Here is a 26,291-nt window from a genome sequence, read left to right on the forward strand (position 1 = left end):
GCCTTTCCTAGAAAAGTACCATCAAGCAAACAGGTGGAATGACGAGAGAATAAAATCACCACTAGATAGACGGTTTTTTGCTTTTTTTTTTTTTTTTTTGAATTCACACAGTTAATGTGGATTCTGGCACTGATACTGCGAGTTGTCTACTCCCAGAAGCAAAGCCTCCACTCCACTTACTTGCTGGGTCAAGCAGGAGAGTCTGAGGTCAAGGGAGGAATCGCAGTTCTTAGACCTGGAAACACACAGTTATTTCATAAACACTGCGTGAAGGGCCATCACGGCCCGGATGGATGCTCTCCTCGGCAGGGGAAGCCCGTATGAACTTCCCCTGGACCCCTCCCAGGCTGACCAGCCAGCAGCCATGCGATACAAACTCCTGTCCAGGCTGCCGCCACACTGTTGGCCACCACCAGTCAGGGGGCTCCTCAGGCCCCGCCACCCCTACAGCCGGCTGCAGCAGGAGCCACCCTGACCAGAGGCTCCTCGGCTGGTGGCAGAGCAAGCCGGACCATGATGGTAGGGCTCTATCTGTGCCCGGGGGTGCCCATCCCACCTGCGGGAATCCCACGTGCCTCCTCTGATAAGAAGAATAACAGCCCCGTGCTGAGCTGCATCTGCAGCATTTCATTGATCCGTGAGGGAGGTGCTGCCATAAGGCCCATTTTCCAGACGAGGAAATAGACTCAGAGGGTCTCAGAGGGTCTCCGAGCACCTTTGAGACCAGCCCTCCTGGGTCTGGCCACTGAATATGGGCAGCAGGGGCTCGGAAGGGCCAGCTTCAAAGGCTGAAAGGATCAAACTTTGGTTTCCTTCCCCTCCTCCGGCTTCCGGGACCATCTTCTCTCCCCGGGTGTTTTGTAACCACTGTGCTCAACCAGACAGTTCAGTTTTCTGCACAAAAGCAGCCGTTTCCCCCGCTACTTCGAGCCCTCAAACTCTTCATTTTAAATAGCTCCCTCCTGTGATAACCTCTCCCTTCTCATGGGCCAGCCTTAACCAGCGCAAACCTGCTAACGAGCAGGTGCTGCAACCCCTCGGCAGGGGCCCGTTGTGCCGAGTTAAACCTCGGGTCCCCCAAGAGCCCCAGGGGAGAAGCAGGGGTGTCGGGGGCAGGGGGGCAGGGTCTGCAGGAGCGGGAGGCTCAGTGGCCAGGGGTCCAGCAGGCCCAGAAATCACTGGAAAATGCCAGAACTCTAGACCAGCAGACCATATTGAAGGCTAAATTCCTCGCAGGTCTTAGCAGTTTGTTCATCTCACAAACACATTGCAGAGAGCCTCCTGCGGGGCCCAAGCTCCGAAGAGCATGGAAGCAGGTTCCTGGACCCCACTCCAGACAATTCGAGTCAGAATCCGGGGCCTGGGGACACACGAATCTGAGCCTGAAATTAGGTCTGGGAAGATTCCGAGGGCCTGGGGGCTGCCTGGTGTCAGGTGCTGGATCAGACCAGAGAGCCGCAGAAAGGAAAGCAACACTCTTCTCACCGCAAGGCCTCCATGTCTCTGGGGGGACAACCCACCATTAATGACCAAAGGCGAGTGAGGCCTGCTCCCCCAGCTCCCCGGCAGGGCCTGAGGAGCTGTCCTCCGAAAGAACTCTTCAGCTTGCAAACGTCACCAGCCTACGCTCACTTGCACGTCACCAGGATCTGAGTGTGCATATACCCTTTACTGCCCAAACATGCTGCTCTATTACTTTCGCTTTCTAAAAACATTTTATTTTATCTCTGGCCCAATTCCTTCCACTGGGTTCATTACTAGGAAAGAAACTCTACAACATGCGTCTGCAGTGATACAATGCATCCAACTCTAAGGTGTCTTAAAAATTTCTCAGGGAATCGATAAATGCATTTAGGGTACTTTTCTGAAGTTTTCCATCTGCAAAAGCCAGTGCACAGATCCCAACAATTGCTGGCCTGTCAGGCCCAGGATTGCCAGGTTTTCATCTTTTTTCCAGGAAAAGTCAAAACACTTGAGTTTTAGCTGAAAGGTCCCTATTTCAGTTTTTGTAACTAATTCGATATTTTTAAAAAGCACAGATGTGACTTCTTACTACTTACAGCTTTTGACTACTTAATCAGCAAATACTGCCTGAATGGCTACAGTGTGCCAGGTGCAGGCCCAGCCTGGGGATGCAGCTGTGATGAGGCCTCAGGAACGGGATCCCTCGAGGTGGACGGTGCTATCATGGGGCAGGTGGGACTGAACACTGGACACCGAGGTATCCCAAGAGCTGGGCATGAACTGGAGGCCCTGGGTTGCCGTGGGAACCAGTAATACTGGCAGACCCAGCTCACACAGGTAGATGGGAGCCGGCAGCCCAGAGGCTGCAGATCCTTGCCCAGCTCTCCCTGAGAGAGCTGTGAGCAGGCCCAGAGTGGGGGTGGACCAGGCCAGGGCAAACAAGCCTAAAGGCCCAACTCAGGCTGTTGGAGAAAGACTGAGACACAGAGGCCAATTTGCCCTCAGGGACAGAAAATCTTAGCATATTACTTTTTTTTTTTTTTTTTTTTTGGCTTTTTAGGGTGCACATGCAGCATATGGAAGTTCCCAGGCTAGGGACTGAATCAGAGCTGCAGCTGCCAGCCTACACCGCAGCCACAGCAACGTGGGATCCAAGCCATGTCTGCAATCTACACCACAGCTCACAGCAACACCGGATTCGTAACCCACTGATCCAGGCCAGGGATCAAACTCAGGTCCTCATGGATACTAGTCGGGTTCATTACTGCTGAGCCACAACGGGAACTCCAGTACATTAAATCTCTAACAACAGCCTCATACCACCTTAGGAAAGTTCAACCTTGTGAGATTTCTATTTCTCTTACTCTCTCTGTCTAAATAGCACAAGGCTGACTCTCCGGATAGCATGGTTTAAAGCGGTGCCTCCTAGAAAGAAGGGCTCTAACTAGCCTGTTTTATTTCATCTCAGAATGTCCGTGGTTCCGGGGAAAATGTGTGGTTATGGGGGAGGTTGTTGTCTCAATAGGCTTGGACATTTTTACTGCATTCTGCCCCCTAGACGTTCTGTTCTCAAGGAGGTAATTCTCAGAAAGGCTCTCACGAATAACGGTGAGTCAGGACCTAAGAACTGACGTGCTGGTGTCAGCTTTAAAGCAGGCACCTACTCAGCGCATGACAGGTAGGCATGATCTAAGTCACCACAACCAAAACTTTCAGGGCACAATGCGAGAAGTGTGCTTTTCCAGAACAAACAGGAAGTCTCTCTCCGTTACCTGCTCCAACCCAGTAAGTGATCACTACAGTGTTTTTTAACTGCTGCTTTTTACTGTGTCATGTGGCAGATTAAAGATGGGTGCAAACTCTTTGCTGCCCTTTGCCATTGAGAGAGAAAGCCAGACCTCCCTGCCCGTGAACCTGGGCCCGTCTTACTGACTTGTCAGACCATGAAAATGTGACAGAAGTGCTGAGCTGGGATCTCCAAGGCTAGCTCATGAGAAGTCTGGCTGCTTTAGCCTTGGTGCCTTAGAATGCTGCCTCTGGAGTCTGACCGTCCAAGACCACAGAGCCGCGGGGATGCCGAGGCGAGCCGCGTGGGGAGGCTATGTGCAGAGGCCTCCAGCCACTCCAGTTCATGACCACACAGGAGTCGCCCACACACGTGAAGATGCCACAGGCTTCCGGCCCATCAATATCAGGCTGAAACCCCAAACAACCCAGCAGAACCATGTCAATCAAAAGAGCCATGAGAGGAGTTCCCATTGTGGCGCAGCAGAAACGAACCAGACTGGTGTCCATGAGCACACAGGTTCGATCCCTGGCCTTGCTCAGTGGGTCAAGGTTCTGGCATTACCGTGAGCTGTGGTGTAGGTCCCAGACACGGCCTGGATCCCGTGTGGCTCTGGATGGGGTGAAGACCAGCAGCTACAGCTCCAATTTGACCCCTGGCTTGGGAACTTCCATATGCCACAGGTGCAGCCCTAAAAAGGGGGGGAGGCATGAGGTACTACGGCAAAATTTGTTTCGAATAGGCAGGAAAAGCAAATGTGGTTATCTTTCCTAAATCTTCATCTACAGTAAGAGGAAAAAACAGTGAATTTGGACAACTGATGGTGTCACGTACGTTTACTCTAAAATCAACCTCAGAAGTTATGACAATAATTTGAAGAAGAGACATTGTCATTAAATCAGTGAATATATTTACTGAACATACTAGGTACAAAACTGAGAAGTGGAATATCTAATTGGGAGAAAAAAGTTAATAATTCCTGGTCTGAATGAATTATATATAGTCACAGGAGTGGAAGAGGGTAAAAAAATGAGTTATTTGAAAGGTGAAAGGAGTTATTCAGCATATATAAATAGTTTGGGGACAAGTTACAAAAGCATATGTGTTAAAACACACATACAAACAATATTCTAGGTTGTGGTCTTTGCAAGAGCTGAGAACGCTTCTACTACTTGAAAAAAAACCTTTGTTTACTATGTTTTTTAACGTTTTATCATTAGTGGTTTTTTTTTTTTTTTAATCGGATCAATAAAAGCTATGGTGGAGGGCGGTTGGGGACAGAGACAACCTCCAGCAACGATCAGGATCATTTTACGTCTAAGAGCACGTGCCTCCAAGTGGCCCCCTTCACCTGGAAGAAGCTAGAGCGGGAGGCTGCATGGATCCAGCGGATTGTTCCCTTTCTGACTCATTCTGCCTCTAGGGTCAATAACTATTCTGGTGAGGTGCTGGGCGGGGCAGGGGAGGAGTGTAGTTAAGCCGTCACTCTCCATACTCAAGAGTAGCTATCCAAACTCACTATCAAGACTCAATAGTCTAAGAGCAAGGTTGTGGGCTTGAGAAACAATTTCCAGTGGTCCACCTCCGTACTTATGCCAAATTCCAAACACCAAAGAGATAACGGGGGGCTATGACGTCCTCTGTTTTCTCATCCTCTCAGGTATTCCACTGAAGGACCTAATCTGCTGCCATTTCACGTGCTCTTGTGTGTGTCTGCATCTCGAATGACTAATACAGTAATGAATGTCCTCTCCTCTAACGGGCACCTGTTCACAACTCAGCTGCCGCAAGGCTCACTCTGAGAAAGATGCTACTACCCAGCATCAACCGTCTTCGTGGGATTTCAGGCAAGTTCAGTAGCAAGGAGATTGAACCGTTTTCCTCTTAGTAATTGTGTGACAGTCACAATTACACAATGAAAACAGCACCAATCAAATCTATACTGCATAACACACATCTGGCACTTCACAGTGAGTGACTCCAGCTCAAATCTGGGAGCTGATGCCCCCAAAACAGAATCGGACTTAGAGGACCAGCCTGGTACTTCAAACTCTGTGCCTCATCTTCTTTTCCCACTTTGTGAGGGGCAGGTTTAGATAGCAAATATCTAGAGGCAGATTTATAAATACAACCAGTGTTGTTTCTGAGAATTATCATGTTCAGCAAAGCAAGAATATGCTTAATCCTCCAAAGAGGTTTTCCAAGAAAGCTTTAGAAGCCAGAGAATATACAAAACTACCATGAGGTATCACCTCATACCATTCAGAATGGCCATCATCAAAAAGTCGACAAACAATAAGTGTCGGAAAGGGTGTGGAGAAAAGGGAACCTTCCTACACTGTTGGTGGGAACGTAGATTGGTGCAGCCACCATGGAGAACAGTATGGAGGGTCCAGAAAGTACTAAAAATAGAATTACCATAGGATCCAGCAATGAAAACTCTAATTTGAAAAGATACATGAACCACGATGTTCATTGCAGCACTATTCACAATAGCCAAGACATGGAAGCAACCTAAGAGCCCATGGATGAATGGATGAATGGATAAAGAAGATGTAGTGTGTGTGTGTGTGTGTGTGTGTGCACGATGGAACAGTAGCCTTAAAAAGAATGAAATATTGTCATTTGCAACAACATGGATAGACAGAAATTATCATACTAAGTGAAGTAACTCAGAGAAAGACAAATATATCACGTATATGTGGAATCTAAAATACAAGATAAATTTATTTACAAAATACTCTCAAACATACAAAGCAAACTTGCTACTAAAGGGGATGGGAGAAGGGGTAAATTAAGAATATGGGATTAACAGATACCCGCTAGTATATATAGAACATACAAACAATAAGGACTTACTGTATAGCACAGGGAACTATAGTCAACATCTTGAAATAACCTATAATAGAAAAGAATCTGAAAAAAATGTATATATAGAACTGAATCACTTTGCTGTACATCCGAAACTAACAAAACACTGTACATCAACTATGCTTCAATTTAAAAAAGAAAAAGGAAAACCAAGAGACTATAAAGCGTCTTTCCCTCACCAGAAAGAGCCAGACATTTATAAAAAGCCCTGGAAATCTGCACCTTGTCAGTAAAAGCTCCGGGAACAAGAGACTGCTCTGCTTCTCTTCCTGATATGACAGAAGACAGAGTAACAGCAACAAACAGAAAGAAAAATGAAGTCAGAACATAATCCAAGCTTATGGCTTGGAGGTCATTTTGCTGTTGAAATTCTCCAAGAGCCACCACGGCACACGTAACACCAGCGGTCACCTGGTGGAAAGCTGTCGTGAGCGCCAGGACAGAACATGGTAGGAAGAGCACAGGCAAGTCACCAGGGGCTGCCTGCGTCCTCCTCCGAAGCCGCAGCGCTAAGGAGACCCCTTTGAAGTGAAGGAGGTAAATTTAAGATGAATAGGAGAAGGAGCTGACTTTACCTGGTGGTAGAAAAACCCAGAAACTCACTGCACAGGAGAGTGAAGAGGAAGACACTAATCCTAAGCTCGGAGAAGATTTATTAAAGTCATGACTCTACTAAGTTGCATCTTTCTCACTTTTTTTTTTTTTTTTTTTGCTCTTTTTAAAAAAAAAACTGTAATGAGAACCCTAAGAGGAGACCTATTCTCTCGACACATCCTGAAGTGTACCCTCCAGCTCTGTGAACTGCAGGCACTGGGGTTTGGCGGATCTTGCACAACTGAACCTTTAGACCCGTTAACAGCAACGGCCCCTTTCCCATTCCTTCCAGCCCCTGGCAACCACCATTCTATTCTCTGCTTCTATGAGGCTGACGGCTTCAGCTTCCTCATATAGGCGGGATCGTGCAGTATTGGCCCTCTGTGTCTGGCTTCCTTCACTTAGTCTCATGTCCTCCAGGGTCATCCGTGTTGTTGCATATGGTAAGATTTCCTCCTTTTTATTTTATTTATTTTATTTATTTATTGCCTTTTCTAGGGCCACACCCGCAGCATATGGAGGTTCCCAGGCTAGAGGTTGAATCTGAGCTACAGCTGCCGGCCTACGCCAGAGCCACAGCAACGCGGGATCCGAGCCGCGTCTGCAACCTACACCACAGCTCGAGGCAACACTGGATCCTTAACCCACTGAGCAAGGCCAGGGATTGAACCTGCAACCTCATGGTTCCTAGTTGGATTTGTTAACCACTGCGCCACAACGGGAACTTTAAGATTTCCCCCTTTTTAAAGGCTGGATAATATTCCAGTGTATGTATATACCGCATTTTAAAAATTCAGTCATCTACTGATGGATATTTAGGTTGTTTCCATACCTGGCTGTTGTGAGCAGTGCTGTAATGGGGGGGGGGGGAATCAATGGAAACTGGGCTGCCCATGACCCCCAAAGCTGCCTTGGTGCCATGTCACCTGCTGGACTGGGACCCAACACAACAGAGTTCTTACAATGTTTTCTAAAGCATGAAAATTATCTGAGATCAGTGGCAGGCTCACTATGTGAAGATCTTGAGACCCAGACCACTCGGTCTCCTGCAGGGCCCAGCGCACCCACGGGTGCTTCCGACAGTGGCTAACTCAGGAAGCCCTGGCCTTACCATGCACACAGAAGCTGGCTGGAAAGTGCTGGAACTGCATGTCCCAGTGTCTTCTTCAGAGGGCGGAAGAGCGTCACTGGACGGCTGGCTGAGAAGCTGCTTGCCCACCCACACAGCTCCTCTCTGTCCTTCGGCCTCTGGCCTCCTCCTTATCCCTCCTCACAGCAGGGAGGTGCCCAGCTGTGGTCAGTGCCCCCTGTGTGCCCTCAGACCTGGAAGAGGCACTGCCCTTGGTGCGCACATTCCCAAACTACTACAGGTAACTTTGTATTTTCTATTTCCTCTCCAGGAGGAAAATGCATCCCTGGGGGTGAGGATGGGGCCTCCAACTTAAAGACCCTAACCCAAAATATGGCTGCTTTTATCGAAACAACTCGAAACTAGGGAGTTTGGCTAGGGAGCATGCTTTTTACCAACCCAAATGCCTTTGCCATGAGGATGGCGTGTGCAATGGACCAGGGCTGGTAAGTGCAGGTACCATGAGTTCAGGAAAGCCAAGTTTCAAAGCCCACAGTAAGCCGTCTGATTCCTCCCTCTTGCTCTAACTGTATGCTAATGTTCCTTTCAAGGGACATTATTCAACAGGAGGAAGAGAAGGTTGTACCAACTGTACTCACAAAGGCCCAGGAGACTCTGCCCCAAAGTGGCTCTTTCCCTAGAAAGACCCCATGTAGGTTAGAAGCCTGGACCCCCTTCCACAGCTTAATGGGAGTCGGTGAGACAGGGGGCATGGCGGCGGCCACCTGGGAACCTCCCAGGCCCCCGGAATGCGTGTGTTGTTTCAGATTCCAAAAGCAAAAGTGCAAAAAGCAATGACATCAGAATCGCCGCTAAAAACTGCCTGCGCCTTGTTTTTAACCAGCTCTTGGCTTCTTGCTGAGCCAATCACTGCAGCCAGCAGTCAGGAAAGGGGCTTTCTTGAGCACATGCACATTTTATCCATTGTCCAAACAGGAAAAAATAGACACAGGAATTACTTGTCTACCTCCTGTTGTTACCAACGTCTGCTGACAGAGAGAAACAACTGACCAGCAAACCATGGTCAGAAGACCCCCAGCAAGTCCTCCAGGCTGCCCAGTGCTCACCTGACCCTCCTCTTTGAATCCCCCCCCGACAGCTCATTTTTACTAAGGCCTCCCAGGCCATAAGCACATGGAACGTGCTTGCCCGTGTTTTAGTTATGGTTTTAGTCACGTTGTTTTCTGCCTCCATGTAACTCAAGGGTACAGGGACAACTAGCCACTCTTCATTCCTACTGATCCAGAATTCTTTTTTTTTTTTAAATGGCCTCACCAGCGGCATATGGAAGTTCCTGAGCTGGGGCACTGAATCTGAGCCAAGCTTCAACCTATGCTGGGTCCTTTAAAGCCACTGAACTGGGTCGGGGATCGAACCAGCGGCTCCGTAGCAACCCAAGACGTTGCAGTCAGGTTCTTAACCCACTGCACCACAGAGGGAACTCCTGGTCCAGAACGCTTGACTCCTGACTTCTAGGAATTTCTTTCTACGGCAGGATTTCTGCCCAGGGTGGGAAACTGCACCGGATGATCTCTAAATGATTCCTGCCCAATTCAGAGAGTTTGCTGCTTTTACTCCTCAAGTAGCAAGCTTCTTCAAAACTCCTCAGCATAGGAATTCAAGAATTGCCATGGGGAGTTCCCGTCGTGGTGCAGTGGTTAATGAATCTGACTAGGAACCATGAGGTTGCGGGTTCCGTCCCTGCCCTTGCTCAGTGGGTTAACGATCCGGCATTGCCGTGAGCTGTGGTGTAGGTTGCAGACGCGGCTCGGATCCCGCGTTGCTGTGGCTGTGGCGTAGGCCGGTGGCTACAGCTCCGATTCAACCTCTAGCCTGGGAACCTCCATATGCCGCGGGAGCGGCCCAAGAAATAGCAAAAAGACAAAAAAAAAAAAAAAAAAAAAAAAGAATTGCCATGGGGGTATCAACAGTGACATGCGGAGAGGTGGACACAGGAGATGTCTTTTTAAAAGACGTCACGGCTCTATGGTGACAGATCAACCCAGAGGCCTCACCCATTACCTGTGCCCCTCTCCTGGATACCTTGGCACCCACTTGGGGACTGACCCCTGCCAGGCTCTCTGGGCTCACTCACTCTGGAGGCCCCAACCCCAAGCGTCTCTTCAGCTGCCTCTGCCCCAAGCACCCCAGAAACCGCGACCTTCCAGCATCAGCTGATGAGCAGCCGGCATTGGGGAGTGACCCCTAGACATGGCCAAAACCCGGCCAAACGTCCCTGCCATCAAATGGAAGGTATCTGATTCTTCTGTAATGCATTTTGCTCCTTCAACAAAATTTCCAGACTTCCAGTTACCACCAGAGAAATAAGGAACTTGTCTCCCTCCTAACACTTGGGAAAATTTGCTGCCAGCGAAGGGAGTCAGGGAGACCCAAGGAGAGACTAACTCTTTCTGCTTATAAGGCTTCGTGCCACCATCAAACTGTCGTTAAGGGTGCTGTCATCCAGAAACAGCAGGAGCTGGAAGGCACGCTTACTACAGTGTAATGAATGGCAACAATTTGTTTTCCAGAAAGTTTGTTTTGCCACACCCATGGCATATCCTGGGCCAGGGATCCAATCTGAATTGCTACTGTGACCTTAACACAGCTGTGGCAACAGTGGATCCTTAACCCACTGTGCCACAGCAGGAACTCTTGTTTTCCAGAAAGTTCTTTCCATATTCACCTTTGGAGAAATGCCTTTATTCTACATATCCCTAGGTTTATATATGGATCAACACTACTCTGATAAACAGTTCAGAATTGTGGTTCCTGACTATTTCAAGGATAGGAACTGCTTTGTTTGGTTTTGGGGTTTTCTTTTTTGGCTGCCCCGTGGCATATGGAGTTCCCAGGCCAGGGATCAGATCTGAACCGAGGTTGCAACCTAAGCTGAAGCTGCAGCAACGCTGGATCCTCAACCCACTGTGCCCCACTGGGGATCGAACCTGCATCCCAGCCCTCCCAAGACGCCGAGCTTCCTGTTGCACCATAGCAGGAACTCTGGAACTGTTTTTTTAAACGTTAAGAAATTATGTATCTCCATATGGTAGTAGTTGTGTTTTATACCTTTTGATTATTGAGAAAATACACAATTATAGAAGGCTATCATGAATTTAGTAGTGCTTTCAAATTGAATTTGCTTTATTCATCACAAAAGGATCTATGCGCACTTGAAAAAATGTAACAGCACATGTACATGCATAAGGTATCTACTTAGTGTTTACAGACTGTGGAATTCTTGTCCCCCTGCAGTAACCCCACCACTCTCAGCCTCCCCCAGGCTCAGGGCCACAGACGGAGAACCTCTGCGGTCTCTCCACACTTGTGAATTCTAGAAACCAGCATTTTACTAGGTAATCCTAAAGAATTCTGGATTGACGTTTCCTTTTTTTTTTTTTTTTTTTTTTTTTTGTCTTTTTCCAGGGCACAACCTAGGCATATGGAGGTTCCCAGGCTATCAGTCCAATCGGAGCCATAGCCACCAGCCTACGCCAGAGTCACAGCAATGTGGGATCCGAGCCGCGTCTATGACCTACACCACAGCTCACAGCAACGCCGGATCCCCAACCCACTGAGCAAGGCCAGGGATCGAACCTGCAACCTCATAGTTCCTAGTCAGATTCATTTCGTTAATCGCTAAGCCACGACGGGAACTCCTGGATTGACATTTTCAAAAGGAAAAAAGAAAAGCAAAATCATTTACTACTAATTTTTTTCCTTTCATATTCCTGCTATGATATTAAGCAATATAACAGATATCAACAGAATAGGTTTTTCTATCATTTGATGTTGTCCAACTGTCAACAAACATTAAATAAAAGAAGAAACTAATGGATCACAACACTCTCTGCTCCTAGGGACTATCAGAGTCTAATTAAAACCCACAAGATCAATGCTACACAGTAACAACAACAAAAATCGCCACGGGAACTAGGAGGAAAAAAAAGGACTTTTGTTAGCAATCACATAGAATTACCCTGAATAACTCTCCTTCCATCTATCCCCCCACAAAAACACTGCTCTAAACATACATAAATGTCCATGACCAGACTCTCAAATACACTGACTGCAGAAAGAGGAGGTACAGCCCTGAGTGTGCAGGGTAGGGGGCCGGGAGACAGATATCAACTGTCTATTCATCCTTCCTGCAAGGCCGGTCCAAGCAGATGTACTCACGAGTGTTTTATGAGTTGGTTTTTTTGGTCTTGTGTTTTAACTTGTCCAAATTTGCTTATCTTTGTCACCAACCCCAGGCCACCAACTGTCAAAGCTCAGCATTGGAGGCTGAGGCTCTGTCACCAAGGGTCCCTCCCTCACTGGTACATCTGACAGGGATGGCGAGGGAGGGGCCGTGTGGTGACCACTGGAGAGACCCACCTCGGACAACGAAAACCAAGAACGCAGAATCCAAGCAGAGTCAGACCCCAGAGAGATCCCAGGGCCAAGGCCCATTCACTTCCAGGCATAATCTTTGACATGAAAATCTATTAGCAACTGACAGAAAAAAATCACATCTCTATAATTCAGGTTTAACCAAACCAAACAAAACAAAGCCAAGAGAAACAGTGTTTAAAAATTCCAGTGAAGGAGTTCCCATCATGGCGCAGTGGTTAACAAATCTGACTAGGAACCATGAGGTTGCAGGTTCGAACCCTGGCCTTGCTCAGTGGGTTAAAGATCCGGTGTTGCCGTGAGCTGTGGTGTAGGTCGCAGATGTGGCTCGGATCCCGCGTTGCTGTGGCTCTGGTGTAGGCCGGCAGCTACAGCTCCGATTGGACCCCTAGCCTGGGAACCTCCATATGCTACGGGAGCGGCTCAAGAAAAGGCAAAAAGACAAAAAAAAAAAAAAAAAAAAAAAGAATTCCAGTGAATACTATGATATCTTTCCTTAATTTCCATGTATTCCTGCTGGCTGACAAGCAAAGGGAGAAGAGTGCAGGCTTTATTTCCATTTTAAAACATTACAGGACACTTTTTCTCCAGAATTCTTTGAAATGGGGGATTTTGGAGTTCCCATCGTGGCTCAGGGGAAACGAATCTGACTAGTATCCATGAGGATGCTGGTTCGATCCCTGGCCTCGCTCAGTGGGTTAAGGATCCGGCGTTGCCGTGAGCTGTGGTGTAGGTCACAGACACAGCTCAGATCTGGCGTTGCTATGGCTGTGGCATAGGCCGGTGGCTGTAGCTCCAATTCAGCCCCTAGCCTGGGAACCTTCATGTGCTGCAAGTGCAGCCCTACAAAGCTATCATAAAAAAAAAAAAAAAAAAAAAAAAAAAAAAAAAAAAAATTACTCATGACAATGTTACTTCACAATTTAGAGAATGACAGACGCAAAATGGTTAAATAAACGTTCCAAATAATTGTAAAATTCTTTTTCAACCTCCTCCTCCCTTGGCAAATTTTCAAATTTCAAAAAAGAAAAAAAAAAGGGATTAAAGAGGAGGCTGATGTGGATGGATGGCTTCCTCTACCCACTCCCGTCCTCTGAAGAAGCAGATGGCCAAGGAGGGGGGTGACAATGCTTCGCCTTTAATTCTCAGCAGTTTTAAGAGTTTTAAATTGCATCATGGCATGCCCCCCAGCAACTCTGGGTAGTCATCCTTCCCATTTTGCCAAAACCAAGTTTCCACAGGGTAGGGGACTTATACACATGGGCACCAACTCCGGGGAACCCAGGCTGTGGGCCAGGCTTTGCCACCCCACCCAGTGCTCTTTCAATGACAGGATGAGCGGGGGGGGGGGGGGGGGGGGGGAGGCGCTGGACCACAACCTACACATATGACACCTGCATTAAAGCAAGTCAACCGAAAAATATCAAGAGAGTATTTTTAGGCCCTTGAGATTAGTCACAAATCAAAAGGCTAACAGAATCGACATCAGCGGATGGGTCTTTGCTCAAGCCCTAACCCAGGCCCTCCGTTCAGAACCCAGGGCCCCAGCCTGCAGGGCTTCCTTGGGAAGCAGAAATCAGGACACTGTCCGCCAGCAGCAGGCCGCCTCCCGAAGCAGAAGAGGATGTGTTTTCACAACAGCAGCAGCAACCTGCAAACGGCAATGAACCCGAATGAAACCAAGCCACGGCCAATCCAGCAGCACTCTCATTTCCTCTGTTCCTCCTCCGATGCCTGCAGTTAATTCTCTTCTTTCCCTACAAGTCAGATGAAGGGGGTGGGGACTGGTGGTGGCAGCTATCAAAGAATGTCATTTGACACTGAGATAAGTGCCGGGGAGAGCTCCGCTCAGACACACAATAGGCCAACATGTTTCTCTGATTCCCTGTCTGAAACGAACTGCTTTATCTGAGGGAGAAGGCTGTGTTCCACAGGCGTTTTCTTTCTAACAAGAGCCGCTTGTATCCCCAGCTGACTGGCAGAAAGATTACGTTCCGTTCCTCACGGAGCAGATCACCACGGTCCCTACGTGACCCACGTCCTGCAGAAAAGAGCAGCGGGGAAGTGGGCAAGCCGCGAGCTCTGACGCCCCTGCGCAGGCCCCGGGCCCCCTCACTGCACCTCCAGGAGCTAGAACACAAAGCAAAAAGCCAGCATCACTGGGACCTCCAGGCTTGAGGTGCATTCTCCTCCCCTAGGACCCGCTCGTGGGGCACTCTGCCCTCTTTACGGTGCCTCTGGCACACTTCTGCTGCCCGCGTGGTAGCGGGCGTCTGCCGGTGCGTCTTCAAGGTCAGGATCAAGGTGGCTGCAACGAGCGCCCATCAGAAACCCTGGGGTCCTCCTGCAGCCCGCCCGTGCAGACTGGGAAATGCTTCAGGAACTTTGGATGAAAGTGATACTCCAGTAAACAGCCAGCTCAATTCACTGCTAAAAGCTTTCTGCTGCCTTTCAAAGTGGCCTGGCAGCACCTCCCAGGAAACCTGAGGCCACAGATGTGCAGCTGGAAAGACGGCCTGGGCAAAGCTCTTCAATTTGCGATAAATACGATCGTTAAAATGCGTGACACCTAAACTGAGGTCTGTTTTCAGCCCAAAGTACCCAACAGCATCCTTCCTAGGCTGTCACAGGCACTCGCAAAAGGACGCTTTCTGGTCCAACTGAAATCGATGTTGTGCTTAGGCTGTGGTTTAGAGAGCGTTTAAACATGATGTCAGCATCAAATATCAAATTAATAAAACACCAGCTTGGCATGCAGGTGCTATCAAATAACTCCTCCATTAATCCAGAGAAAATAACCAAAATTTCAATATAGGGGAGTTCCCCTTGTGGCTCAGTGGGTTAAGGACCTAACATAAGCTCCGTGCTGATGCGGGTTCAATCCCTGACCTGGCTAGCAGGTTAAAAATCCAGCATTGCCACAAGCCGCAGTGTAGGTTGCAGATGCAGCTCAGATACGGTGTTGCTGTGGCTGTGGCATAGGCCTCAACCGCAGCTCAGATTAGACCCCTAGCCTGGGAACTTCCATATGCTGTTGGTGCAGCCATTTAAAAAAAAAAAAAAATCTATATAGTACACTTTTTAATGTGCTGTAAGAAAAATGGGAGTATTTATTTCCAGTATTTGTTTTTAATTGTGTTAGTTCATGTTTAAAGATGTATTGGAAGTATTCTTAAAATTAGTTATATTATGTTGCATTTTTCTTCTTTCATTTATGGATAAGCACATCTCTCAGGGATCTTCTAGAATGAGAGTGTGACCTATTACCATACAGTATTTAGAGAGATGATACAAAACTACTCTTTGATATTAGAAGGAAAGAAGTAGAGACTGAAAACATGTCAGGCAAAATAAGGAGAGAGTGCTTTCACAATGGCTGATGCATATATTTTAACCTTATTGCTTTGTCCATCACCTTTCGGGTGGCTGAAATGCAGATGTGATGGCTGGAGCTGGAGCAGCCGTCTTGGACCATGAAGTAATCTTGGGAATGTCGGCCAGCTATAGCTAGCAATAACAAAGCACCTGTGACCTTGAGGACTTTGTGAAGCAAATGACATTTTTTCCATTGCTCACAAACCTCAAACTAAGTTATACATCCCATACTTAAAGCCCCTGAGATAAGCTAAGGTTTGGAAAAACAGCTGCTGACTAATAGCCAGGATGATTTTCAGAGCCAGAACTGAAAAGAATGTATTGGCCACAAAAGCAAATAGTAAATATGTGGGTCAACCAGGGGCCAAACAAGGCAAAACACAACAAAAACAGTGGGAATGACTGAAATCTAACAGAAGTTCAGGTGAGCCAGCCTGTCACCCATCCGGGCTGGTCTTTGAAGGAAAGATGCTACACCTCTGATATCTAACACTATGTCTGGGATACAGTAGGTGCTCAATAAATAACTACTGACTGAAGGAAGCCTAAGTCAAGGACAGCGAGTCTATTCAAAATCTAACTCATAAGGGAGTTCCCGTCGTGGCTCAGTGGTTAACAAATCCGACTAGGAACCATGAGGTTTCGGGTTCGATTCCTGGCCTTGCTCAGTGGGTTAAGGATCCGGCGTTGCCGTGAGCTGTGGTGTAGTTTGCAGATGCAGCTCGGATCCTGCGATGCTGTGGCTGTGGTGTAGGCTGGCGGCTGCAGCTCCAATTCGACCCCTAGCCTGGGAACCTCCATATGCTGCAGGAGCAGCCCAAGAAATGGCAAAAAGACAAAAAAAAAAAAAATCTAACTCATAGGACCAATCAGGAAAGGATCCCTTTTGGAACAGAACAAGATAATAAAATGGCAAAAAGACAAAAAGAAAAAAAAATCTAACTCATAGGACCAATCAGGAAAGGATCCCTTTTGGAACAGAACAAGATAATAAAATGTCAAACTCTCACGTTTGTGTGAAAATGTGCCTAAGAATCAAAGCCCTTTGATGGTTCAAGTGTCACCACAGAGTGGCAGGAGCAAACAGAACAGATGGTAAGAATTTAAAGCTTCGCTCTGTGAGAATGTAAGAAGAGGGAATCTAGACTTGCCAAGTTTTCTACGTATGGATACCCTGTCATTCTGATTTCATAAAGTTCAAAAATAAAAGATCAACACACTAAACACACAGGGTCTGTCTGAATCTAAAGAACATAGATGAAAAGCAGAGATCCCTTTGGAATTTCTGCCTGAAGAAAATGCCCCTGGGAACCTGGGAATACCAAGATCAATATCACCTGCTGTCATCCTAAATAAACCTAGCTCATAACAGAGGCTCCAGAGGACAGGTGATTTCCATCATGTGAAACCCTAAATATAACAAGAAAAGCAGGAGGGGTAGGGAAACGGGATATTGGGTTTTATTACCCTCCTCTAAGATCAGTGTTCTTTTTTTAAAAGAACACTTTCTATGTTTTAGTGATTTTTTTTTCTTTTTTTTTTTTTTTTTTTGGTCTTTTTTGTCTTTTTAGGGCTGCACCCACAGCATATGGAGGTTCCCAAGCTAGGGGTTGAATCAGAGCTACAGCTGCTGGGCCTACGCCACAGCCACAGCAACTCGGGATCCGAGCCATGTCTGTGACCTACACCACACCTCACGATAACACCGGATCCTTCACCCACTGAGCGAAGCCAGGGATCGAACCCGCAACCTCATGGTCCCTAGTCGGATTCATTTCTGCTATGCCATGACGGGAACTCCTGTTTAGTGATCTTTTATGAGATTTGTCAAACACCTTTCTTTCTAATTAAGGGTATAAAAATCTAAGGCCAAATTTCCTTGACAGTTACAGAAAATAAGAAATCATAAATTCGGGAGTTCCCGTCGTGGCGCAGTGGTTAACAAATCCGACTAGGAACCATGAGGTTGCAGGTTCGGTCCCTGCCTTTGCTCAGTGGGTTAACGATCCGGCGTTGCCGTGAGCTGTGGTGTAGGTTGCAGACGCGGCTCGGATCCCGCGTTGCTGTGGCTCTGGCGTAGGCCGGTGGCTACAGCTCCGATTCGACCCCTAGCCTGGGAACCTCCATATGCCGCAGGAGCGGCCCAAGAAATAGCAAAAACAAACAAACAAACAAAAAAAAAATAGCAAAAAAAAAAAAGAAAAATCATAAATTCTATCAAAAGCAAAGGCTGAAATAATAGCACTGAGCAGAACATGGAGCCTACTGTACTTTAAAATGTGCATTAACACCCTGAATCTTTAAAAAAAAAATCATGATTGTGTCAGGCAATTTCCACACAAAAACATATACAATATACACACACGGACACTCTTCCAAAAAAAAAAAAATCCTACATCAGGGATATAACTGCTGAGAGACAGAGGCGTGTCTGCAAAGGTGGCATATTTCAGGTTGCAGGTTAAGTACCACAGTGTTTCTCAAAAGGTGACTCATGAAGCAAATGGTTTAAGTGGACAAATTAAAGTCTTTTCAAAGTAGTCCACTGGGGAGGAAATACTAAGTGCATTAGGAAATCAGTAGTACAGGTGGTAGGCAGGCAGTTCAGAAAGACCAGTAAAACCTAAGGCAGAGGCTAGAAATCTGCCCTGTCCAAGGTCAGGTCTGGGAGGAGGGAGGGCCTCGCGGGGTACCATGACCTCAGCCTCAGAACCTGCTGACCAGGTATCAACACTGCACTAAGTCTCTCAGAAGCACCAGGGCCACCCCACTTTCTGAAGCACTTATGAGAGCTCATAGGACCCTAGACCATCAGCCTTCTCTGTGGACCCCACAGTTCTGGGGACCCCAGCAGCCCCCTTCTGTTCTCTTACTCTGCCTTCTCCCTTCCCCTCAAAATATACGCCATCTTCAATAATTAATAGCCAAGAAACATGACTTCTAGAAAATAATCTTGAGTATGAGATTTTGTGTCTAATTTCTGTGACATGCTTCTTCCATTCCCCTAAAGAAGTGGGTTTGGTTTCCCTGAACTAAATGCTTTCTTAAAGAATTTTTATATGGACGTTCCTGTCATGGTTCAGAGGTAATGAACCCAACCAGTCAGTATTCATGAGGATGTGAGTTGGATCCCTGGCCTCCCTCAGTGGATTAAGGATCTGGCGTTGTTGTGAGCTGTGGTGTAGGTTGCAGACGTGGCTCAGATCTGGCATTGCTGTGGCTGTGGTGTAGGTCAACAGCTGCAGCTCCGATTCGACCCCTAGCCTGGGAACTTCCATATGCCACAGGTGTGGCCCTAAAAAGCAAAAAGCAAAAGAATTTTTTTACTGTAGTCCAGTAATGGATAAATCTATTAGTTCACCAATCCAGGTGTTCATTTATTAGCAGACTCTTACACAGTGAAGATATATCTACTGAAGCAATGCCTACGGAATAGAGAGCCCACTATGTGCTGGGCTCAGTGCCTGAAACTGGGGATACGCTGCCTTTGCGGAGCTCAACGTCCAGCTGACAGAAGGACTCTGACTTCATGTTCAGAAGCTTTCTCCATCCAGAAAACAGATGACCCAGAAAATGGACAAGGTCACTGTTCTGCCATGGGCCACTTCTCCAAATGCCTCAAAAAGTGTTATTATTTCTGATATTGATTTGTGCTAAGTTTACCAAAGAAAGACGCTCTGAGGATGAGCATTTGTAAGCTCTGATGAAGGTCAAGATCACAGCAAAGGTTAATTGGTTTCTTCGGAAAGCGTAGGCATTCCAGTTTATCATCGCAACATTCCGCCACGACGAGAGGTTCAGATCTCACCCATAATGGACACGCGCAAACAGAAGACCAGATTTTTTACAAAAAAATCTCTCCCACTGTTGACAGTAATTACGAAAGAAAAGCACTAGCATGTTTTTGCACGTCGAGATCCATAAGGTTTTAAGAAGTTAAAATCTGGGTGAAACACAACGCGAATCACGGGTACACCTTGAGGAAACCTGACTTGAGAATCTCCATGGGCGAGATGCACGGGAAGCACAGCTGCCTCTACCACGTGATGGCGATTTGCACACCTGCATTTCCTGACCCGAGTCAGATCCCATTGGCAAGAGGCACCAACTGACTTGCAGTACATATATGACTGTTTTTTAGAAACTAGTTTGGTTTTTTATTTGTCTCTTGAAGTAATAAGGTTGATCCATTCACCGGCTGGTTAGTTCCAGGCCCTTCGGTTTTCAAAGGAAGCCGTCTCCCAAAAAGGCGAAAGGGGGAGGATACTGAACATCCAGGAATTCCAGGAGCTCATCAAACAAGCTGGTGATTTACCACTTTCTTTAGTTCTTCACTCGGTGTATTTCATGGGCTCAGACCTATTCCTTTTCAAATATGTTTATTTGCTAACATTTACAAATATTTATTGCAGTTGTTACCATATGTCTCAAAAGTATCATCAGATAAGGCTCAAGACCTGTTATGGAAAAATCTGCACATTCGTTTAGCTTGAGAAATACCAGAAATGGGTAATTTCCTTAATCTCACCTCATCAGCCCCTAGCAGAGGCCTCTGATGAGACAGAAAGCAGATGCAAAGGCTGTGTCTAAATAGTCATTGTTATGTATTGTCTTGGGATGTGCCTCATTCTGGGAAGCACTTTACATGTGGAATCTCTTTTGGTTCCTGAAATGATCCTACAAGATCTATACTATTATCCCCACTTCAGAGGTGAGAACACCAGTGCCCAGAGAAATAAAACCTGCCCAAGATCACATGGGTACAAAGTGGCATAGCTGCAATTCAAACCCTGAGTCTGTCTGACAAAAAAGTCCATCAATGAAGGGGGGGGTGGGAATTTGGTGTAGTCTTTTGCCTGGGGTGCCTAACTCTTTGGAGTGAATTTTCCCATCTGTAAGAAGTCAGAAGGCATCAAGGGACCTTCTGATTTCACTGGAGAGTAAAGGTTAGTTCAAGAGCCTCAGGATGAAAAGAGTAAAAAGCTGAGTGCACACAGCATGTGCATTCGGTAATAACAGATGAGTTTCTGGAGACAGTATCTAGATGGCAGGTACCTAGATCCAGGTAAGGACTGAGACAGAGACCAAGTATTCCTACCTAATAAACATCACCAAATTCAGACTTGGTCACAGGAAGTAACAGGGAAGTAGGGCCACTCCAAACTCTTTTTTGGAATAAGGTTATGAACAGAGACGTCTGACCAAAATAAAGTAAAAAGTCATTTTTGCTAAAATCTGCCATTGTCCTCACACACTCCACACCATCCACTGACTCACTTTTCTGGGTCAACACTGTGGGGAGCCAGAGCTGGAGAAGAGGTGCTGGCCCCAGGGTGGCTTGGTCCTAGAGCAGCTACTGGGAGAAGGAGATTCGGTTTGATGTCTTGGTTTCATAACCACTAAACTCGGGCATTTTGAAGCTTTTAGTCTCATACCTAGCCTATCCCCACCCCCTTCTCACAGGCTTTTTCCAACCTAAAACCATCTCGCCTCAGTTACTTGTTTTGTTTTTTCCTGCATCTAAATATAGTTTTTTAAAAACAACAATATTAAAGGCCTGGGATAAAAAAGTGGAAGAGGGATGGTTCACTTTCAGACCAGACTCTTATTTTATTAGACTCCCCACATAATTTCTCCAGGACATTAGGCTTAAAAGAACTGGTGTGTCCACCCTGCAGATGGTGCCCTGCTGTGTGGCCAGTTCTCCCTGCCCCTCCCCCGCCCCCGATGGCAGAGGGCTGGGAGGAGACGCTGGGGCAAAGCGAGGCGCTGCACCCCAGGCACGCCAGCGCTGGCCTCTCTAACCCAAACCCGAAAGCATCCTCTGTTGCTTTAAAAATAGAAACTCTTTTGGCCAGACAACGGCATGAAATGAAGATGTAACAGGAAGAAGACAGGGCAAGACAAATGAACCAGGGCTTCATCTATTTCTAGCCCAACTTGCTTTTGTTTATTTTTCATAAACTATGATGGCCTTGTCTAATCAAAAATGCTGCAAGAAGCCAGCAGAGGCAAAATTAACTCTTAGGCTCCCTCATCCCTCTGTGTAATTTATCTCCAATAGTTCAGAGCTATCACTTTCAACAGTTTTAGATATACGTAAGTGATAACTACAAACTCTGCATGCGCTCCCTTGCCACGAGCCACCGAGTGCCCCCTGGTTCCTGCCCTGGGCCTCCCATCTGCCAATCTGCTGTCTCTGCCCTCAAGTCTGGTTTCCACAAGGATTCTTCCTACTGGGGTCCTGGTTCCCTCTCTGTCGAACCCAACTTCTGGCTACATGTTCCCTTTGGACTTGGCCATAGTCATTGCATTGATCCTTCTGCCTGGCCCTTCTCTGATCACCAGCCCTTCCTCCACTTGCCATGGTTCCATCCTTGCAGGGCCAACCAGACACTGGAGGAACCCTCCATGGGGAAACGATGGCCTGGGAAGGCCTTGTACCAAAGGCTGCCCATAAAATGTCTCCTGCAACTGAGGTGGGAAATTTTTCTTTCCTATTTTTTTTTTCTTTTTTCTTTTTAGGGCCACACTCAGGGCATATGGAAGTTCCCAGGCTAGGGGTTGATTCAGAGCTGCAGCTGCTGGCCTAGGCCACAGCCCCAGCAACACAGGATCTGAGCTGCATCTGCAACCTACGTTGAAGCTTGTGACAAAGCCAGATCCTTAACCCACTCCACTGAGCGAGGCTAGGGATCAAACCCACATGCTCGCGGATACTAGTCAGGTTTTTAAACCACTGAGCCACACCGGGAACTCCTTTCCTTGGAAATTTTTCACTGACTGTCCTGGATTTAGCAAGAAAAAGTATGTCCTCTTACAGGAGTGTTATCTCAGAGCTTTTTGCTGGACTCAACAGCGGTTTCCAGGTGCCCATCGTGCTAGAAAAGTAGAAACTGATACTTGTGCCCTGACCCTCTGCTACCAGCCAGGTTGTGCTCACTAACGATGGTTTCCCAGTGCCGTAGAGATTGTCCATAATAATATTCTGGAAGCATTGAATTTAGAATCAGAAAGACAAATTAAATCTTCACTCTGCCACTTATTCACTGCTTGACTGCGGACAAGTTCCTTGACCTCCCGGTCCTCATTTTCTTCAGTTACAGAAAATAAAGCCCATGAGATCACTTGTAAAGAATAAATGAATCATTATAGAAAGACAGCACAAAGCATGGCACACAGAAGATATCTATAAATGATAGCCAACTCTCAAAAATAATAAAACAGGAGTTCCCGTCGTGGCTCAGTGGTTAACGAATCCGACTAGGAACCATGAGGTTGCGGGTTCAATCCCTGGGCTTGCTCAGTGGGTTAAGGATCCAGCATTGCCGTGAGCTGTGGTGTAGGTTGCAGATGCGGCTCGGATCCCGCGTTGCTGTGGCTGTGGCATAGGCCGGCGGCTACAGCTCTGATTCGACCCCTAGCCTGGGAACCTCCATATGCCATGGGAGCGGCCCTAAAAAAGGCAAAAAGACAAAATAATAATAATAATAATAGTAATAATAATAATGAAACAATATTTATTGATTCATTGGTGCATGCATTCATTCAGTGCCTACAACATGCCAGACACTGTTCTGAAAGTTTTGCCTAAGTTAAGACATTTACTTCTGAACAAGCCCTAAAAGATATGGGTGTGCACTCTACAGAAGAGGCCGACCGAGGCCCAGAGAGGTTAGGGTGCCACCCAAAGTCACACAGCTACTAAGAATGAACAGAATGGGGAGTCTAACACTAACAAAAAGGCAGAGTGTGATCAGATCAATGGGTCATAAATATCCATGAGCAGCAGCTAATTCATCTTGGCTTGTTGGGTTGGAAACATCTCTCAGTCATTCATGGTGAAGCTGGACACATGCGGTGTCGCCATCGCCAATGGCAGCCACCGTGGGTCCGTGAAGAACAGACCTGCTGGCTCTCTGCTGTGTGGTCTTATTAGAAGTTCACAATCCGGGTTCTCTAAGTCCATGTTCTTCTGCCTCTGGTGAACACTGAGGTTGAGACACGAGGGGCTGGAGCAGACCTGGGGGGTGGCATTAGGGACAGGATCCCCAGGCACCACTGCAGGGCTCCCCCATCACTCTGGTAGCCAGACCCTAACCTGGTGACCTGGGGACAAACGGTTGCCACTGTTGGCCTCAAGCTAGTAACAGAGGGAAGGACTCCTTCATTTTTGCCCAATGATGTTTTTTAACCAAGTTCTGGATAAACCCTCCTTGAAAAAGTCTTAGGATTGTTGCTTTAAAAAAACTCCCACCAGGAGCCTTGCTAGGGGCAGGAACACCTCTCAGAGTGGCCCTGCTGAGGACCAGCGGAGAGAGGGGAGCGAAGAACTCCTGGGGAGGCACCTGAAGGGAAAGCTCGGGCTGAAGACGCGCTGCTTTTTCTGCAGGGGCAACAAAAGCCTATTATTCGGTGCCCTCCAGGGAAAGCTTTCCACATCAGGATAAAAGAGCCCCGGGCAAAATGCCAGGAAAATGATGTACTGCAAACATTTTTTTCTCTGTAGCTAATGGAAATAATATTTACTTTGCCATTGATAAACGGGCACTGCAGGAGAAAGGGGCCTTGGGGCCCATGAGGAGTTTCGAAGGCAGGGGGAAAGGGCTCTTGTGTTCCGTTACTAATCCACTCGTCTTTCCTCTACCAAACCAATTCTTCCATAACAGCCATGCTTCCTACGTCAGTAATGAATGGAGCATGTGGAAGTTTTAAAATAACTTCATGCAAATTACGTGTGCCTTCAACAGAGGCGGCTTCTCCTATTCGGAGGCTGGATGGTAAGTATCACTTCACCAGTTTTCCGGTTACTAAAGCTGAGGCACCAAGAGGGTAAAGGCTCTGTATCGTGAGTTTGCCGTGATGCTAAGGCTAAGCTCTAGCATTCTCCATACTGGGATGTGTACCCATTTCTCTAAACTTCGTTGTCTTATATTCTTTAACTGGAAAGCAAAGACATTTACACTGGCACGAAAGGCTTTTCCTAGAGTATTGTGAGTAACGAAATCTTTGTACTGAGAAACAAACAGGTTCAAAGGTAACACCTGTTGGAGGATCCAAAATAAAGTCCTTGGCACAATTCATTTCTCAGGTAATTTTTGTTCTGTAGGAAGTTTTCCCAGCAACAAAGAACATGTCTTATGTATATGCATGGCGGGTCTCGGGAAGGGCAGATACACAAGAAACTAATAATGGTCTCATGAGTGGAAGTGAAGGAAGGTGGGAGACAGAGCGGATTTTCACTGAAAATTCTTTTGTCCCTTTTGAATTCTGAACAATGTGAATAAATGAATAAATAATGCTATTTGCTTTTTTAAATAAGAAGTTGACGCCAGGTATCTCTGAACATTTTATCTTGAGGTTAAACAGCAATGTGCTCCTTGGCTTTATCCCCAAAGACGTTTGCATCCGAGATCCATATGCCAGAGTTGAAATTTCCAACGTAAGTTCACATCCCATCCTCCCTGTGCAAGCCCGTGGCTATCACTTGACCTTCTTAACTCTAGTGCCTTGACTGTGACACAGAGGTCCTAAGTCACAGCTACGGGTTCTGCTCTGCAGCCACCTGCCTCCCTCCAGGCCAGCACCCACTGAGTCCCACGCAGCCCCTGCCATCTCCCTTCCTGGGCTCTGGCTCTTTTTGTCCAGAGCCACGTGAGCCTCAGTATGGTGTCAGGTCACACGTATCCAAAAACACTGGCTGCCAGGATTCTGAAAGTCATGGGACACACGTCCCAAGTCAAGACAGTCCTCAGAGCTTCTTACACCAGAAGCTGGAGCATCTAGAACTTGGCTGTTTCCTACAGTCCCCAAAGCAGGTCCCAAAGTGAGTTCAGATATCAGAAGTGAGAGCGAGGAACTGCAAACGAAGATCAAATATCGAAACCACGGTGGTGACATTATACAGACCTCCCCCTGACACAGGCAAGTACAAGGGGCAAACACCAGCTTCTCTGGGGGTACAGGCCATGACTCCCACCATCCCTGTCCCCAAGAAGACTGAACACCACGCCCTTTGTCACTCAACCTGCACTGAGTCCTGGTGGCCAGAATACACCTCGGGCCCCACAGTCAAGACCAGCTATGGGACTGGTTTTGGGCAACAGAATGGGAATAAATGTACCACGGGCCTCCTCAGAGGAGAAGCTTTAACTTCAACGTCGTGGTCCATGTGGCAACCTGCTTCTGCCCCGTGCCATAAGAGCAGAGTCTGTGCAGACAAACACGGCTCCTGGAACAAGAAAATCCATGCAAAGACTTGCAGCCTGAAGGGCAGCCCTGTGTTACAGGAGCAAGAAATAAACATTCACTCCCGAAGGTCATTGAACTTTTTTGGACCTGGGTGTTACAGCAGCATGGCTGAGGAGACACCCGCCGAAGCCATCAGAGTCACACGACTAGTGGGTCTGCTGTTCCCTTTCCTTGTACATCACCTGCTATGGCTCGTTGGGAGGGCCCAGGGACCAACAGGGACACTCAACAGGCTTGAACTCTTTTCTCTCTTTTTTTCCTTACTTTCAAGTTTAATCTATGTCATGAAATTTGGGTATTAGAAGATACTGAAAAAGGATACATATATGTAGCATATATTAATTCAATGCAATATTTTCATAGAATATGTATATTAATTCAATGCAATATTTTCAAGAAACATTTGATTATTATTTTTTTAAATAA

General features: G+C 47.0%; 1 protein-coding gene and 1 long non-coding RNA gene across 2 annotated transcripts in view; one reads left to right on the forward strand and one right to left on the reverse strand.

Moving 5' to 3' along the window:
• The window catches only part of ZDHHC14 (zinc finger DHHC-type palmitoyltransferase 14), a 274,356-nt gene that overhangs the window by 183,545 nt on the left and 64,520 nt on the right, over positions 1-26,291 (reverse strand). The gene's annotated exons all lie outside the window — the stretch shown is intronic.
• On the forward strand, positions 7,173-13,598 carry LOC146405920 (uncharacterized). The gene is made up of 2 exons (XR_014844229.1): positions 7,173-11,292; positions 12,659-13,598. It is a non-coding gene; the product is annotated as an uncharacterized LOC146405920 (long non-coding RNA).

The sequence above is a fragment of the Sus scrofa genome, chromosome 1, assembly GCF_054392235.1.
Source record: "Sus scrofa isolate SSC_HxYL_T2T_F1_AM1 chromosome 1, Sscrofa_HxYL_maternal_Yorkshire_Landrace_v2.0, whole genome shotgun sequence".
NCBI classification, from domain to species: domain Eukaryota; kingdom Metazoa; phylum Chordata; class Mammalia; order Artiodactyla; family Suidae; genus Sus; species Sus scrofa.